Source organism: Typopeltis vanoorti, chromosome 5, assembly GCF_054136105.1.
Source record: "Typopeltis vanoorti isolate ZY-2024b chromosome 5, IOZ_Tvanoo_1.0, whole genome shotgun sequence".
Lineage (NCBI taxonomy): Eukaryota > Metazoa > Arthropoda > Arachnida > Uropygi > Thelyphonidae > Typopeltis > Typopeltis vanoorti.
The window spans coordinates 95897217-95915272 of NC_143553.1; the positions used below are offsets into that span (position 1 = coordinate 95897217).

At 36.5% G+C, this 18056-nt stretch overlaps 1 protein-coding gene across 2 annotated transcripts in view; it reads left to right on the forward strand.

The window, feature by feature from the left end:
* Mtmr6 (Myotubularin related protein 6) overlaps window positions 1-18056 on the forward strand; it is a 401631-nt gene that overhangs the window by 363293 nt on the left and 20282 nt on the right. Inside the window, exon 17 of one of the 2 annotated variants that reach the window (XR_016548365.1) lies at window positions 11628-11739. The gene's annotated coding sequence lies outside the window, so the exon portion shown is untranslated. Of the gene's footprint in view, window positions 1-11627; window positions 12170-18056 lie in introns of those variants that run through there. The other variant, XR_016548364.1, reaches the window with a different exon arrangement.

Genomic DNA, 18056 nt, shown 5'->3' on the forward strand with positions numbered 1-18056 from the left:
GCAGATATTGAAATTCGTGAACACTTCTTGATATTTTTAACAACTAATGACTCTACTGGTAAAGGTATATCTGAAAATATTAAATCACTTTGAATAAACTAAATATTAAATTGTCAAATTGTAGAGGGCAAGGGTACTATGATAACGGAGCGAATATGAAAGGAGTATATAAGGGAGTCCGTGCTTACATTTTAAATGAAAAGGAAAAGATATTTTATACTCCTTGCGCTTGTCATAATTTAAATTTGATTTTAGGGGATGTCGCAAAATCATCAATTATAGCAATAATTTTTTTTAATGTTCTAGAAAAAATATATACATTATTTGCTGCCTCAACTTCAAGTTGGGACATATTAAAGAAATTTGTTAAACAATTAACTCCAAAATCGTTATGTGATACAAGCAGAGCCGCACCAACCCGAGGGTGAAAAGGGTGTACTGCACCCGGGCGAAAACATTGCTATTTTATTTATTGTAGTAAATGCTACATGAAATTTCTTTTAGTTATTTTTTTAAGGGACGTCCGATAAAAGTTTGTACCTGGGCGACAAATACCCTTGGCGCTCCTGGATACAAGATGGGAATGTAGAATAGAATCAGAACTGTACGTTTTCAAATTCCAGAATTTTTAAATGCACTAAAAGAATTATTTAAAACTGCATCAGATAATACTATCAAAGTAGAAGTGGTTTCAGTATATGAACAAAAGATTCATTTGAGTTTATACTAAGCCTTGTAATTTGGTATGAGATTTTGTCAAAAGTTAATTTAGTAAGTAAAGTATTACAAAATGCAAACATTCCCATAGACGTAGCAACTAAGCATATTAAAGAGTTAGTGCAATACTTTGAAGAGCAGAGAATATCAGGATTTGATAGCTGTTTTGAGATTGCTAAAGAACTGTCAAATATACTAGAAATAGAAATTAAATTTAAAGAAAGTCGAGTACGTCGAAGAAATTTATTTTTTGATTATGAAACGCCTGATGAATCACACACAGGTGATAACAAAGATAATTTTAGGATAAATTTCTTTTTTTGTAATTTTAGATGCTGCTCTACAATCTGTCAAAAAAGATTTGAATTGTATGAAATTTACGAAAAATCATTTGGATTTCTTTATGATATGAAATTAATAAGAAAAATAACAGAAAATGAATTAAAATTTTGCTGCAACAGCTGTATCAAAAATTAAATACAGATATTGATGAATCTGATTTTTACAATGAATTAATTATTTTTAGAAATATTGTTCCAGAAGATGCACCCATTAATATTTTAAAATTCATAATTGCAAATAATTTGTCGGATATTTATCAAAATATTATTACGACATTTAAAATATTATTGACCAGTCCAGTTACGGTCGCATCAGCAGAAAGGTCATTTTCTAAATTAAAATTAAAAAAAACCCTATTTGCGATCTTCTGTGTCTCAAGAACTTTTGTCGTCCCTGGCAATAATATCTATAGAGCATGAAATTGCAAAAAAAATTGAATTTTGATAGCGTTATAAATGATTTTATTGATAAGCGCATTAGGTTAAATAAAATTTAATATATTAAGATTTCTTTTAAATCTTATAAGTTGTTATACATATATTTTTTCATTCTTTATAATAAAAATTGATATTTTTTTCATTTTTTTATATTATTATTTATATTATTAAATAAATCATTGTTCTGGTGTATTTATATGATAATGTGTACTTATATAATAAAATAATATATCACGTACATACAAACACATTTATTTTTTAACTAATTTTTTCCCTTTACTTAAATTGATGCTAAAGAGCATACTTGTTTATTTATGCGCATAAACATTTTTCGTATTTGATTTAATTAATTAACAAGATATTCTTCAATTTAAAATTTCCATAAATGTTACTAACTTTCGGGGGTTCCGCTTTTCCATTTCGCACAGGGCCCCGCAAAATGTAGAAACGGGCCTGGTCTCATCAGTGAGTAGGTAGACCTAGATAATACCGAGATTATAGTGAAGAGAACTTATATATTTTGCGATACGAGTTATCAAAAAGGTGCACCAATAAATTACTAAAATAAAGAGCCAAAAGGCTTTATTTCAGTGATGTAAAATTATTTAAATTAAGGAGATAATAATCCGGTAAAAAATAAACTGGTTTCGACCTCAATAAAGGTAGAAACCAGTCTGGGTAGTGTACCTTCCACCATAATGTATAACATCATACATCTCCTAGGTTTTTTTTTATGTGTTTTACATTATGGGAAATACTAAGAATAGTGATTAGAACTTTATCCACCTTTGCTACAAGTTGCCCTAGCATTGAACCATGTGTTTTAGCCTACGCTACAATCCGCGGAAACTTTATAGTTTATATCGGCATGAAACTCTTTGATTTAATTTCTATCTTTGAGTTTTTTATTCCGCTTTGAAATAATGTGGGATTTAATATCCCCTTAATTTAAATAATTTTACATCGCCAAAATGAAGCCTTTTGACTTTTTATTTTAGTAGTACTTTCTTTATAATTAAGAAAATAACACTCGACATATCGATGTCATCACCAGGAAAACATACACAGGACACAATCTACGTGACACTACATAAAAGTAAGATAAATCTAAATGTTTTGTTAATTGTTTAGCTTAGTCTGGCCATTGATTAAAAAATAAAATATATACAAAAGCATAAATTAACAAAATAAAATAATTTTTTATACACATCAGAAGAAGAAGAGATCAGTATAATATACAGATGATAGGAAAAAATTCTCTAAATAAATAAAAATAAAGTTTTATAGTGGAACAACATTAAACACATTTCTACAGTCCTCTTATATTAAGGTTTTCTTGTGTTGGGATTCTGTAATCTTTCTTTCGAACAAGGTTTGGTGCCTTTTCAGTTGATTCAATAACATGCTTGAAGTGCATGGTCTGACAGGCCTGTTTTACTATAGTGAAGGAATTTAATGTGGCATTTATGTTTGTCTTTTCTTATTGGGATGATGCACCCTGTTTCCCCTATATAAGGTAAGTTGTAGGTGCACTGAATTTTGTAAACCCCTGGGTGGGTAAGGTAGGGAAGGGGATTTTACTTCTTAATTTTGTACGAGGTTTGAAGATTGCCTTAATGTTATGTTTATGAAGTGTTCTAATTTTTCTGATATTCCCCAATGCCATACCAATGTATGGCACGGCTATAGCATTCTTGTAATCTTTTTTTGTGTTTAATGGTATTATTGTGGAGAATATGGTGAACTTTTTTTTTGTTGTTGTTGTTGTAGCCATTTTTTATAAACGTTTGCCTAATAATTTCATATTCTTTGTTCAGTGTCTAATCATTGGAGCAGATCGTTAGGGCTCTACATTTGAGGATGCTGATGACCGATAGTTTTTGTGTTGGATGGTGGTATGAATTTTTATGTATAGGTTTGCATTAGAACGTGAATGAAAGGCAGCCTGAGGAAAGACGTGCGAAAAGTGTGTCTGTGTCTAGAAAAGGAAGAGTTATTGTTTTCAATCTCGATAGTAAATTGGATACGTTTCTGTGGTTTATTCAGGTGACTTAGGAATATATTTAATCTTTTGCAGCTGTGGAGCCAATTGGCAAAAATATCATCAACATATCTGAGCCAGACTCCGGGCATTTTAGGCTTGCTGAATCTGGAGCTCATTGCTTGAAGTCCTCCATATAAAAGTTAGTTGTGTGTGTGTGTGGGGGGCTATACCTTCTTTTTGCAGGTAGCAATTATAATAACACCTGGAGCGAAGTATGCGGGCAAAGAGGGGGGGGGGTCATGGTACTGGGCAGAAATATGTTCTCTTTGAGAAGAATAGTATCACCAATTGCAACATTAGTGAAAAGGGCAATTATCTCAAAGCTGACTAATAAATCTTTAGTTGATTCTGATGTTTCTAATTTTATTTATGAAGTGTTGTGCATTTTTTATATTGGAAGGGGGAATGACTCACCAACTCCTTGAGTGTATATGCTAATTTCTCGGCTAAGTGATAATTAGGGATGTTGATTCCTCAACTATCAGTCATGGTGGTATGTTTGTTTTGTATTTTAGGCAGGACTTAAATTCTGGGAGTGTGGGTATAATGTGGTAATAGCTTATTGTTTCCTCTGGCCACGTGATTTATGACTTAATTCTGTTTTCCTTTTTTGATGTGGTTTGTACGATTATAGTTAACCAATTGGTACATGTTGTGGTCGGATACCAGTTGATTCGTTTTTTCAAGGTATGCTGCTCTATCAAGAATGACGGTACCATTGCCTTTATCTGCCTTAGTAATAACGATATCTTGGTTAATTCTTAGCAATCGATGGGCTAATTTTTATGCTTTGGTTAAATTGCAACTTAGCTGTTTATTAGAATTTAGTGTGGTGGATGTTTTTATCCATATCAACTATATTGGAGGGGAGGAATTTTAGATCTCTTTCAATGTGGTATGTGAAGTCTAGTCCCTACACCTCACCAAAACCCGATTTGAAAGTTTAAGGAAGCTTGTGAGATGCTGAAATATCATCCGAATCTAAACAAGCTATATATAATTAATTAGCTATACAGCATCTAGAGCATGATGGCAGAACCGAGCACAAGAAAATCTTAATATAAGAGGACTTTAGAGATGTGTTTAAAGTAGTTCTGTTATAAAACTTTATTTTTATTTATTTAGAGATTTTTTTTCTATCATCTGAATATTATTATACTAATATGTATAAACATTTATTTTGTTTAATCAATTCATATTTTTGTAGATATTTAATTTTTTTTTCACCAGAGGTCAGGCTAGGGTAAATGATGAACAAAGCATTTAGATTTATCTTATACTAAATTTAGTTTAATCCTTTATTCAAGTGTAAGCAAACAAAGTTTGCGCCTGAAGTATCTTCAGGACTGAGGCAACTCGTGGTAAAGGTGGACCAAGCTCTCATCACTCCTTCTCTTAGTATCTCCCAAAATGCAAAGCACATCTCCTTGCAGACATGTATAATGCTATGTATTAAGGGAAGGGCCACTATCCAGACTGGTTTCGATCTTTATTTATCTTACTTTTGTGTAGTGTCATCTACACTACACAAAAGCGTAGCTTGTGTCCTGTGCATATGTATTTTCCTGATAATGACCTCGATACAGAGATCAAAATGTTGAGTGTTATTTTCTTAATTATAAGTAAAGTAATTACTCCAACGTGTGCGTTTTTGTCTCCATAAATTTTTCACTATGAAAGATTTGGAATTATGTCTCAAAAAAGCATTGAGAGTTTGAAGTTCAAAGTTGAGAAAACTAAATCTATTAGGGTGGGTGCAAGGTGAGTATGAAAATGAAAAATTTGGAATCTAGTTTCTCAAGTGATAAAATTGAATGGGACAGTCAATACGCTGTGTTAATATATTTGAGGTCTTAGGGGATGTTACAGTTTATGTATACTAGTGTAAAAAATATCAGGAATAAGAGGAAAGAGTTTCTCACATTGGTCAGTGCAACTTTGTAAAATATTATAGGCATTAGCATCACTTGACTGATAGTAAATGATGTAGTTACAAGGAAAGAATGCGACGAGACAGTATTTTCAGAGGGGATAGAGAGAGATAATAAGATGGAAGGAAGGATAGTGCTGACAGAAGATGAACTGAGGCCAAAAAATAGTAGATCAGAATGACATACTCGTGTGTACCGCACTTCATTTGAGGCACCCTAATGTGAGATAGAGGTCAACAGGACAAAATATATTGTTGGATGCTATTATAGGTCAAAAAGTGATGTGGAATAGATATGTGAGCAAATCAGTACAAATAAGTACAGGTCTAATTGAGAAACTTCAGCTACAGAGATATACAAGAGATTAGGAGGAGGAAAGATCACATGATGAAAATGAAATTTATTCACTTGAAGCAGCACGACAGATTGGACTCAGGGTTCGAGAGTGCTGGATCTGGCTGCAGGAACACAATGTCTGTCTGTAACCAAGGTGGTGACAATCTCCAACTGGAAGATTGATCATGTGGCCTTAACTTGGGAGGGTGTCATTTAAGAAGGGGAATATGTAATCGCCTACCGCGCAGGAGATTATCAAAAGTGTAGGAGAAGCCTAAGCAGCATAAGAATCTACAAGAAAAAGGTGCTAGCAGTGGATGGGGCCTCATACGAAGTAATATATTCTTCACATCTAAGGATATAGAAAACAGGAGAGTAGTATCGTTAAGCAGGAGCTGTAATAAAATAAAATGTTATAGAGTGTATATAGGGAGGAAAGGTGATTAGCAAGCTCATGAGCAGTATAAGGCACAGGTAAAAAAACATGACCAGCAGGGTAAGGAAGACAAAATCAGATTATGGGCAGAAATTAGTGAAGTAGTCAAAGAAAATCTCTAAGTTCTTTTCGTATGTGGCAAGTAAAAGGAAGAATGACTAGGAATCATAACTTGTACAATTGCTGATGGTACAGTTGCGTGGCTCTTGCATAAGCACTGCGGAACTGCAGCACCCCCAATTTTTCTCGATATATAATATATTTATTAATATTTGCTTGTCATATTTAATTTTATCATCAACAATCCTATACAATTCTCTTATTCTGTATAAAAAATAATAAAAATCCATCATGCGCCTCCGTAGCGCAATTGGAAGAACGACGGTACATTGCGCCCTTCGATTGGAATAGGCCTAAGTTCGATTCTCGTCGCGACGGGAGGAATCTTTATCTGGTCGATTTCAATCGAAGGTGAGTTAGCCGATCTCAAACGGAGGTAGCAGGGTTTTTTCTCCGGAAACTCGGGTTTTTCATCCCGCATACATACAAATCGGCCCTTCAGAACACGCAATTTACAGACAAAAATTACTAGTTGTGGTGGTGTTGGAGGTGGGCGGTAGATGGCGTTGATTCGTAGTAGAGGTTAGGTGTAGAGACAGTTGTAGGTGTCCTCCCGCGACGAGTCTTCGGACTCCTTGGAGGTATCAGGAATAATAATAATAATCTTGTAGCACTTAGGAGGGCGAAGGATGCTAGCAGCACTGTGTTTACCACAGTGTCATATTGCTACGCGCACAAGCATATGCACGTCATAGTGAGATGTGAGCTATTAGCGTAATGCGGCACTGTCCGTAGCGCGGTTCCTTACTCCGTCTCTAAATATTTGGACATTATAATTAAAGACATGACATTTGTTATAGTTTTTATTTTAGAACATTATTGGGGTTATGATAACGGATTTTATTTTTAAGTAATTTCGAATTATGCTAAACTGTATAATTTTATCGATAATAAACAATATTTTTTATGTTTAATTTTTTTTAAATTTTTACCATAATTTTGATAGTTTATCTAAACACGTATACACTGTACTTACAGTGTGTATGTATGTATATTTTGAAAGTTGCAGCACCCCCACGATTTCAAGCCACGAGCCGCCACTGGGTACAGTAGTTAGGTGATAGAAGCAGACAAAATAGTTGAGTTACTGAGTGACCGCTTTGCAAGGACTGAGTGAGAATATTGCTGTGACAAAAAGTTATGCGAGAATAGAAGTTGATGAATTGCAAATGAGATTAGATGGAATATTAACTCATATGTTAAGAGAATGTGCAAAGGAATTCACATTGTCTTTGGCAAGGCTGTTTACTTAAGTCAGTTCTGGTTGAATTTCATTGAGGTCGAAAGAGTGCAAAATAGTTTTGCAGGCAAATTATAGAACAATCAGTATTTCATTAGAAGTGGTAAGGCATCGGATAATTTGGTCAAAGACAGAATTCAGAAATGGATGAATAAGAATATGATACACTATAGGCCTTTGTAAAGAGTTAGGTAATGTCCTAGTTCTTTACTAATTTTTTATAACAGAGTGACGGCTGAGTTAGATAAAGGGAATGACTACATGATGCATGTTGGATTTTTACAAAGCCATGTAACAGGATGCCACAAGGAACTTTGTTAAGCAAACTGGAACATGAGAATCGATATGAAACTGGCAATATGGATATGAGGATGGCTGATGGACAGATATCAAAGAGCAATATATCACTGTGCAGAACTAATAGGCATAAATTTCTATGTTAGAGCAATTATTCTGTGTTAGAATAAGTTTGTCTCCATAATGAATACTGACAGCCATGTAACAATGAAAGAAAGAAAGAGCAGTATATATATAGAAGAGCACAATTCAGGAGAAAGCAGGCAACTAGCAGTGTGCTTGAGCAACTACTGTTCAATTTGTACATAATTGATGCTGAAAAACAATCTGAAGGGAAATATTCATTTGTCTACTGATGAAGCAAAATTGGGTAGACTAATAGTTAATCAAGGATGTAGAGAACATGCAGGATGATTTAAATATGCTGACAGCATGGAGAAGGGAAAAAAAGATGATGGATACTAGTTTAATATGGAAAAGTGTCAAGTTCTGCATTTTGAGAAGACAGATTACAAGCTGCATACCATATTGATGGAACCGTATTCCAGGAAATTGATGGTTGAAATTCAGAGGGCATACTGCAAAGTTGGCCTAGATAGCTATAGAATTACTTGAATCTAATAGACCAGCTTAGGTTTGAACATCATCAAATTCCTGATATATACCCTCAAGGGGTGTACAGGATATGAGAGTACTACATGAAAAATTACATCACTACTAACTTCCTATCTACAATTTTCCACTAAATCAGTCTATTACCTGTCAAGACTCCAACATTATCAGATCTTATATTTCTATCTTCTAAGGCACTTTTTACTGTATCAATTCACCTATATTTTGGTCTTCCTCTGGGTCTTTTTCCTGCAACCTGGCAGAGAACACTTGTTTTGCTAATCTTTCCTCTCTCATTCTGTTTAAGTGACCATACCACCTGAGATTACCTCTGCTAACGCATTCCTGGTGCATTCCGCATTCCTTGGTGTCGTTAACACCATTTAAAATAAGTTATGAATAATGTTCAACACTGTCAAAATAAAAAATGATAGTACAACATGACAGTGTTGAACATTATTTATAACTTATTTTAATGGTGTTAACGAAACCAAATGAACTATTTTACAAAAAATATGTTTATTACCTGTAACTTATATTTTGCTAGATTTCAAACCAGCATCTTCAGAGCACAAAGCAACTTTAGCCTGCACAACCAATTTAGCTTTCTGCACAAATACATGTACTTTTTCTGGCATAAACTTGATATATGCCGGCCTGGTTAGTGTCCACTCTCCAGCCAAATGGCTGGGGGTTCGAATCCTGCTATGGGCATGGATGTTTGCGATTGTCTGTCATGGTGATCGGCGGAAGATGGCATTGGTGTAGATGAAGATAGTTGCGGTTGGTGGTGACAGAGTTGTAGAGTAGATGCCCTCCCTCGATGAGTCTTTGGACTCCCTGTAGGTGTTATGTAGTAATAATAATAATAATAATAATATTCCATAAATTTTCTCACTCTCATTTTTCACAATATTCTTTCCACATAATTTTCTTTTATGGATCTCTTGCTTAATAAGGTAAATCCATTTCATTCCCACTATTTGTTCTATGAACTCTAGGGACACATTTAGATACTATCTTGTTTAAGCACCTTTTTCGAAGCTTTCCATACATTGCTGATATCCTTTCCATTCAGTAACTAATACCACTGGACTAAAGATAGCATTTTCTTGAGTTTGCCTTGTCAGCTTTGTAGTTCAAGATGTTACTTCTCTAATTGGAACATCCATATAATTAACTACTTTCTAGGACAGTATGGCATATAATTAACTGTCACTAACTGGCGGCAACAACGTTTACATCGTTAACTGTGATCTCAAGGTCCCTTCTCACATTATCAGGCCCGGCTGGTGGCATGTGCGAAGTGTGCAATATACACAGGCGCCGCAGAAGAAAAGGAGCCTAAAAGATGTCAAAAAAATATGAGATAAGAGTTTAAACGAACAACAAATGGTACAGAATGGTACATATAATTATGAATGTCGTCTTCCGTTCGGGCCCCTTCAGATCTTCCCGGAAACGAACAAATGAATTCTGAAATTGTATCCTGGACCCGATAATATCAGTGTAATTTCTGATGTATCATAAATCAACTTATGATTAATTGTTGAGTTCCGTGTAAAAAAAAAAAAAAAAAATTGTATAAGCAGGACTAATCCATAGGTAACATTATACTGTAAAGCGATTTTCATTTACTGTTCGTTTTATTCACACTTTATTCAAAAAAAAACTTTTTTTTGGAAAGGTGGCGAACATTAATCGCACACACAAAAAAAATACTAGGAGTCGGCGCTGCACACTATGATCAAATCTAAGAGACCTCAAGTTTCTTCTGTCATATGCTAATTATAAGTATTTAAATGTAAAAGTCATGATCTTGTAGATGGTGCACACAACTGTACTGCCAAAACACTGATTATAGTTGCAAATATAATGGAGTGTTCAATATTTCTGTATAGAAAGAATTATAAATCTATCAATTTATTCATTGTTGCTTTTCCTTCTGATGATTCAGCTACATGAAAAGTTTCTCTGGAGCTTGGCATACTTTTTTTTTTTTTTTTTTGGTGTGTGGAGTTTATTTTTCACTTGGTTAGACAATAATAAGTTTAGTTTAATCCTTTATCCAAGTGTGAGCAAACAAAGTTTGTGCCTGAAAGTATCTTCAGGACTGAGCTAAGGTGGTGCAACACCAAGGCAACTCGTGGCAAAGGTGGAGAAAGCTATCATCATTCCTTTCTCAGTATCTCCAATAATGCAAAGCACATCTGCTTGCAGATATATGTAATGCTATGCACATTAAGGCAAGGGCCATTACCCAGACCGGTTTCGACCTTTATTGAGGTCACATCAGTGGGAGCCAGGCCCAGTAGTGGAGACATCAAGGCAGAAGCAATGAGAGATCACCCCACCTATAGGAGTTGCCAAAAGCGTACAACCTTATTAAATTACTCAGGATTCAGAGAAAGATGTTGAGAGTTTATTTTTCACTTGGTTAGACTATAAGTTTAGTTTAATCCTTTATCCAAGTGTGAGCAAACAAAATTTGCACCTGAAAGTATCTTCAGGACTTAGCTCAGTCCTGAAGATACTTTCAGGTGCAAACTTTGTTTGCTCACACTTGGATAAAGGATTAAACTAAGCTTATTATTTTTTGTTGTGATTTTTTTAAATTTGAAGACATATTTAACAAAGTAATGATATTTATTTTTTACCACTGGTAATAAGGGATACATTATTTAAAATATGCACAAAAGTAGCAATTTACTAAAAAAATAAATACATAAAAACTGAAATATCACTATTTATCAATTTTCTTCTTGAGTATTTTTGAAATAGTATACTGTGCTGATTCTCAAACATAGTTATTCTTAATAGCTTTCTTTTTCACTCCCTCTTTTTTTTTTTTTTATTCAAACATACTCTACAGATTCAAGAGCATAACTCCAAATAGGTTTTTACTAAGATGTTGCCCATGCAATTGAGTCATGTGGTTTTTTTTAAATAAGGGTTGTATTATCTACTGTATATCCAAAATTAAAAAATGAAATATTTTAATTTTACACATTTATCACTTAACACATTTTTCAGTTACTGTGATTTGAAAACATTATATCACATTTTACTTTACACAATGCTATTCCACTTAATGCGATTTTTTTTTATATTATAGTTTAAAAAGATCTGAATCCTATGTGTGCACTAAACAAGCATTTTCCCACTACCTACCTCAGGTAAAAGAACTGGGTGAAATCTTTTGTATCACAGGGAACCTCAAACAAAAGGTAATGGATGTTGATCCTAACATCAAAAGTAGGATATTATTTTGCCATGGTCTGGGGAGAAGCATGTTGTCCACTGCTGGAAGTTGTATGATGAAAAAAAAAGGAAAGCCAACACTGTTCAAATATTTCTATAACAAATAGTTTTTTCATTGTGTATTTATTATTATTAAACACCTCATGGAGTCAAAGACTCATCTAGGAGGTCCTTTTATCTCACACACATCTCATCATACCGTGTCTTAAACACATTCAAACTCCTTGCAGACACAACACTCTCAGGCAAGGCATTCCAATCACTCACAACTCCGCACGAAAAAAATCTGCCTCTCACACCCTCTTTATAGTTTCCAGGGATGACCTCTGGTTCTCCCCTGATCTCCCACTATTCTCTGTAGAACTTCTCCACCATTGATCTTATAACAACCCTTACCAACTTGTAGGTCTCTATCATATCTCCCCTCTTCCTTCTCTCCACTAGACTCTGCAAATTACATCTTTTCAATCTTTCCTCATACTCGACATTCCAGAGGTCAGAAACTACCTTAGTCAGTCGCCTTTGGACCCTTTCCAACATCTCTTCATCCTTCTGAAAACCAAGTGACCAAATCTGGGCACAATAGTCCATGTGTGGCCTAATCAAAGCCTTATACAATGGAACAAGAATCTCCCTACTTCTACACGTCAGTGTCCTCCGCATCAATCCCAGAAGTCTTTGTGTTGTCTTCACAATTTTGGCAATGTGTCCCCTAAATTTTAGATCCTTATCCACTATCACCCCCAGATCTCTTATTTCCTCTACTTCCAACAATATATTCTCACCAAGCATAAATTCTGCATCCCATCTTTGTTTTCCAAATTTTAAAACCTTACATTTTGCAACATTGAACTCGCATCCCCATTTGCTTGCCCAATCACTCAATTTATTCAAGTCTTCTTGCAAGGCCACAACATCTTCACTACTCTTTATGGTTCGTCCCAACTTTGCATCATCTGCAAACAACTGAATATCTCCATCCAAATCTTTGCCAATATCATTAATATACAAGTTAAATAGTAATGGCCCTAAAACAGATCCCTGAGGCACTCCACTAGTGACTTTCCTTTTCCTGGATATTGCACCCCCATACACAACTTGTTGATACCTATCAGATAGCCAGTCTCCAATCCAATGCACTAATCTAATATCCAACCCCATCTGCTCTAGTTTGACTGTCAACTTATCATGAGGTACTCTATCAAAAGCTTTTGCAAAATCCAAGTATATTACTGTGTATCCTTCTCCTCTGTCCAAGGAAGCAGTCACTTTATTGTAATAAGTAAGTAGATTACTAAAACACGACCTCCCTTTAGCAAATCCATGCTGTCCATCAAAGATTATACCATTGTTGTCAACCCAAATTTTAGGATATTTTAGAAAACAATAATTAAGGACAATGCTATATTTGGTTAGTATATTTGAATCCCTAAAAAGTCGTAAATATGTGAATTAAAATAATGAAGTCATCTGAGGATAGCAAATATAAGGGCAAGAGAGAAAGGTGTCAATAGAAATACTTTCGTTACTGGCAAATGAAATATTAGTAATTTAAATTTGTGATATTATATGCTTGTGTCCTAAAAGTTGCCTGGGTAAATAGTAATGGCCCTAAAACAGATCCCTGAGGCACTCCACTAGTGACTTTCCTTTTCCTGGATATTGCACCCCCATACACAACTTGTTGATACCTATCAGATAGCCAGTCTCCAATCCAATGCACTAATCTAATATCCAACCCCATCTGCTTAAGTTTGACTGTCAACTTATCATGAAGTACTCTATCAAAAGCTTTTGCGAAATCCAAGTATATTACTGTGTGATTTTTAATCGGTGAATAGTCCGTTTTTTTCCCGTTTTTCTACGTTTTTGAGTGCTGAATTGTTTCTCTGAATAAGAGTGTACTTCAGTGGTTGTTTTTCGGAAGTTAGTTGCTGTCGCGATATAATATATGTTGGTACCGTCAGAATCGAACGCGTAACGGTGGAAGACAAAACGAAGCTAAGTTACTGTATTTAGTTATATTTCATTTTATTTAATTATATTAGTACTTAAATGTTCTGATGTTTGTACTTTTTTCCCCTCTTATTTATTAATTGAATAATTATTAAGGATTACGCTACTCGGCAGTAAGGAATGATGGTGGATTCAGCAGCAGTCGCAAGTGGTGTAACGCCAAGTCCTCCGCCATTTAAGAACTCAATTATTAGCAATATCATAAGGGACTTTGTGGCATGCAGTACTTGCGGCATGTATGCTTCTAAGGAATTACATATGTGGTTTGTTAAAGAGAGTGGAGAGCGTATGTGCGCAAAATGCAGGCAGTTGGAGGAAATAAGTACATTAGATATATCGATATCCGACTTTGTTGCTCCAGGAACGGAGAATGAATGTAGGAAGACAAGTAGTATGATAGGAGAGAATGAGAAAATAATGGTTGATAGTGTGGAAGGTGTGAGTGACTGTGGAAGTTTGGGAGATGGTTTTGTTTGGGAGAGTGAATTTAGATTAAGAGTGACTGACCTGCAGAGGGAGATAGATGAGTTGAAAGAGGAGGTGGAATGTCTAGTGAATGAGAGCAGAAGTATGAAAGATAAGATTAGGAGAATGGAAGAGATGAATGCAAGGCGAATCAGAGTAGGAGAGAGAGAGAATTTAAGGAGTATAAGTGAGAGGTATGGGGGGTGCTAGAAGAGGAGAGATTGGAAACAGTAGAAGAGAGGGAATGAAAGAGAGGTATGGGAATGCTAGCAGACGAGAGGATGGAAACAGTAGGAGAGACGGAATGAGAGAGAGATATGGAAACGGTAGGAGAGATGGAATGAGAGAGAGGTATGGGAATGCTAGAAGATGAGCGGATGGAAAGAGAAGTAGGAGAGACAGAATGAGAGAGGGATATGGAAGTGCTAGAAGTGGAGAAAATGGAAACAGTAGGAGAGAGGGAATGAGAGAGATGTATGGGAGTGCTAGAAGAGGAGAGAATGGAAACAGTAGAAGAGAGAGGTATGGGAATGAAAGAAGAGGAGAGAATGGAAACAATAGGAGCGATGGAATGGTAAGAGGTATAATGTATGGTGACTCAATGATCCGTGGTGTTCAGGATAGGATGCGTGAGGAGTGTTTGCCAGGAGGAACAATAGAAAGGGTGGCTATGGCAATTAAGAGAAGAGAAAGGGTGGATGAGATGATTGTGATGGTAGGAACGAATGACTTGAGTGGTAATGTAAGTCGGGCAGCGAGAGATATGAGATTTTTGCTTGAGACTGTACGGAAGAAGACAGAGAGAGGAAAAATAGTGTGCGTGTTGCCTAGGTATGATAGTGATGAGCTGAGCAGAAGAGCGGTGATATTGAATGGCATAATAGCGAGAATGTGTGACAAGAGAGGACTGGTATATGTGGATGCTTGGAGTGCGTTTGAGGAAAGAGAGGAGTTGTTTGCGAGAGACCGTTTACATTTGAATGAGGAAGGACGTAGGCATCTGGAGAGATTGCTGTTCTGAACGAGTCAGTGTGTCCCAGGGAGGATGATAGCAGGGGTGGCCTCTTGTGGGAATGGATACTTGGGAGAAGGGAGACAATGTCAGGTAAGACTGAGCCCAGTGGAGTCTAGAAGGGATAATGCTGGGTATAGGAACAATGGCATTTATATGCTGTATACTAATGCCAGGAGTATCCGGAATAAGGGAGAGGAATTGGTGGCGCAGATAGCATCAGCCTGGCCAAAAATTATTGCGATCACTGAGACGTGGTTGACAGAAGAGGATATAAAAACAGGAATAGAAGTCGCTGGGTATAGCATTTTTCGCCAGGATAGGAGGGGAAAGCGTGGTGGTGGGGTGCTGCTTATGATAAGTGACGACCTATGTCCTCTAAGAGTGGAGAATTTGGAAGGTAGTGAGACAAATGATTTTGAGAGCGTATGGTGTGAGGTAGAGGTAGGCAAGACAGGATATTTAGTGGGGTGTTGCTACAGACCCAGGAGCACAGAGGATGGGGACCAGGAGATGTTTAGACAGCTAAGTTTGGCAAGTGCAAGAAGAATGATTGTTATGGGAGATTTTAACTTCAGTAGTATAAATTGGAGAGAGGAAGATGCATGTAACAATAGGGGAATGGAATTTCTAGAATTCTTGAGGGACAAATGTCTTAGGCAACATGTAACAGAGGGAACAAGAGGTTCAAAAATTTTGGATTTGGTTATAGCATCAGAAGAGTTGATAATAACTGAGTTGACATCTCTCCCACCAGTTGGAGAGAGTGACCATATGGTTTTGACTTGGAAAATGAATAGACATGCAGGAGTATCAAAGAGACGGGAACTTATGTGGAATTATAAGGCAGGTGATTATAATAGTCTTAGACGTCAACTTCGGGAAGTTTCATGGAGGGAGGAATTGGAAGGCCGGGATATCACCAGTGCATGGGAAATTGTGAAAGAATATTTGTTATCAGCAATGGTAAGTTGTATACCACGAGTGAAGAAGAGGGCGCAATTTGGAGTAAAGTGGATGACAAACAATATTAAACAGGAATTGCATGCGAAAAAGAGGCTATGGAAGAGATATAAGGAGACAGGTGAAGAGATGCATGAGGAATATAAGACACAGGCCAGAAGAGTGACTCGTGTGGTAAGGAAAGCGAAACTGGAATATGAGAGGAGATTGGCCCTAAGATCCAAAGAAAATCCTAGGGAATTTTTTAGATATGTGGCCAGTAGGAGGAGAAATGACTGTGGAAGAATGATATTGTGGGATAAAAATGGGAATAGAGTGACTGATGCAGAGGACATAGTGGAATTGTTCAATGAACACTTTATTGGAGTATTTCATCCTAGAGGAGTCAGTTTTAATGCTAGAGGGATAGGACTGGTATGTGGTCTGGAGGTACAGGAGGAGAGTGCGTTTCAGATACTGAGTACTCTGGATGTCAGTAAAGCTGTGGGACTGGATGGTATTTCGCCACGAGTTTTGAGAGAATGTGCTAGGGAATTGACAATACCTTTAACGTGGCTTTTCAATGAAAGTCTGGCTTTGGCAAAGGTGCCCAGGGAATGGAAGGAGGGTAAGATAGTGCCATTGCATAAGGGTGGTAACAGACTGGAAGTGTCTAATTATAGGCCAGTCTGTGTGTCATCAGTAGTTGTTAAGATCTTGGAGAAAGTAGTGAGGGACCGTGTACAGCATTGGGCAGATAAGGGTAATGTTATCAGTGAGAATCAACATGGATTTGTGAAAGGACGCTCTTGTTTTAGCAATATGCTAACCTTTTATAATAAAGTTACAAGAGCATTAGATGAGGGAAAGGCATATACTGCAATTTTCTTAGACTTGGCGAAGGCATTTGACAGGGTGCCACATGATAAGCTGATATTTAAGTTGCAGCACATGGGTCTGGATGTCAGATTGGTCAACTGGATTCAGGATTGGCTGTCTGATAGGTATCAGAGAGTTGTGTATGGTGGAGCAGTTTCCAGGAGGCAGAGGGTTACAAGTGGGGTCCCACAGGGTTCAGTACTAGGACCTATATTGTTTAACCTTTATATCAATGACATAGCCAGTGGATTGCAGGGGGATATTCAGTTGTTTGTGGATGATGCGAAGCTTGGAAGGATTATTAGTAATAGTGCAGATGTGGTAGCCCTGCAAGAGGATTTAAATAAGCTAGATAGATGGGCAAATGAATGGGGGTGTCAGTTTAATGTGGTAGCCCTGCAAGAGGATTTAAATAAGCTAGATAGATGGGCAAATGAATGGGGGTGTCAGTTTAATGCAGCAAAATGTAAGGTCTTGAGGTTTGGGAAACATCGATGGGATGCTGCATACTCTATGGGAGGAGTTATACTGGAGGAAGTAGGGGAGACAAGAGATCTGGGGTTGATGATTGTTTAAACCTGAAGTTTAGGGGACATATTGCAAAGGTGGTGAAGGTAATACAGAGGATTGCTGCTATTATGAGAAGGACACTGACCTGCAGAGATAAGAGGGTTATCATTCCGTTGTATAAGTCTCTGATCAGACCACACTTAGACTATTGTTCTCAGATCTGGTCTCCAGGATTTGAAGGTGATAAATTAACTGTGGAAAGGATACAAAGACGGATGACAAATATGGTTTCAGGACTGTACAAGGATAGTTATGAGGATCGGCTGAGAGAATGTGGACTGCAGAGTTTGGTGGATAGAAGAAGGAGAGGTGATATGATTGAGACTTTTAAACTGTTGAGAGGTGGTTACAGGGTTGACACTGGGGAGTTCTTTCGCTTGGTTGATCAGCGGGAAGGAG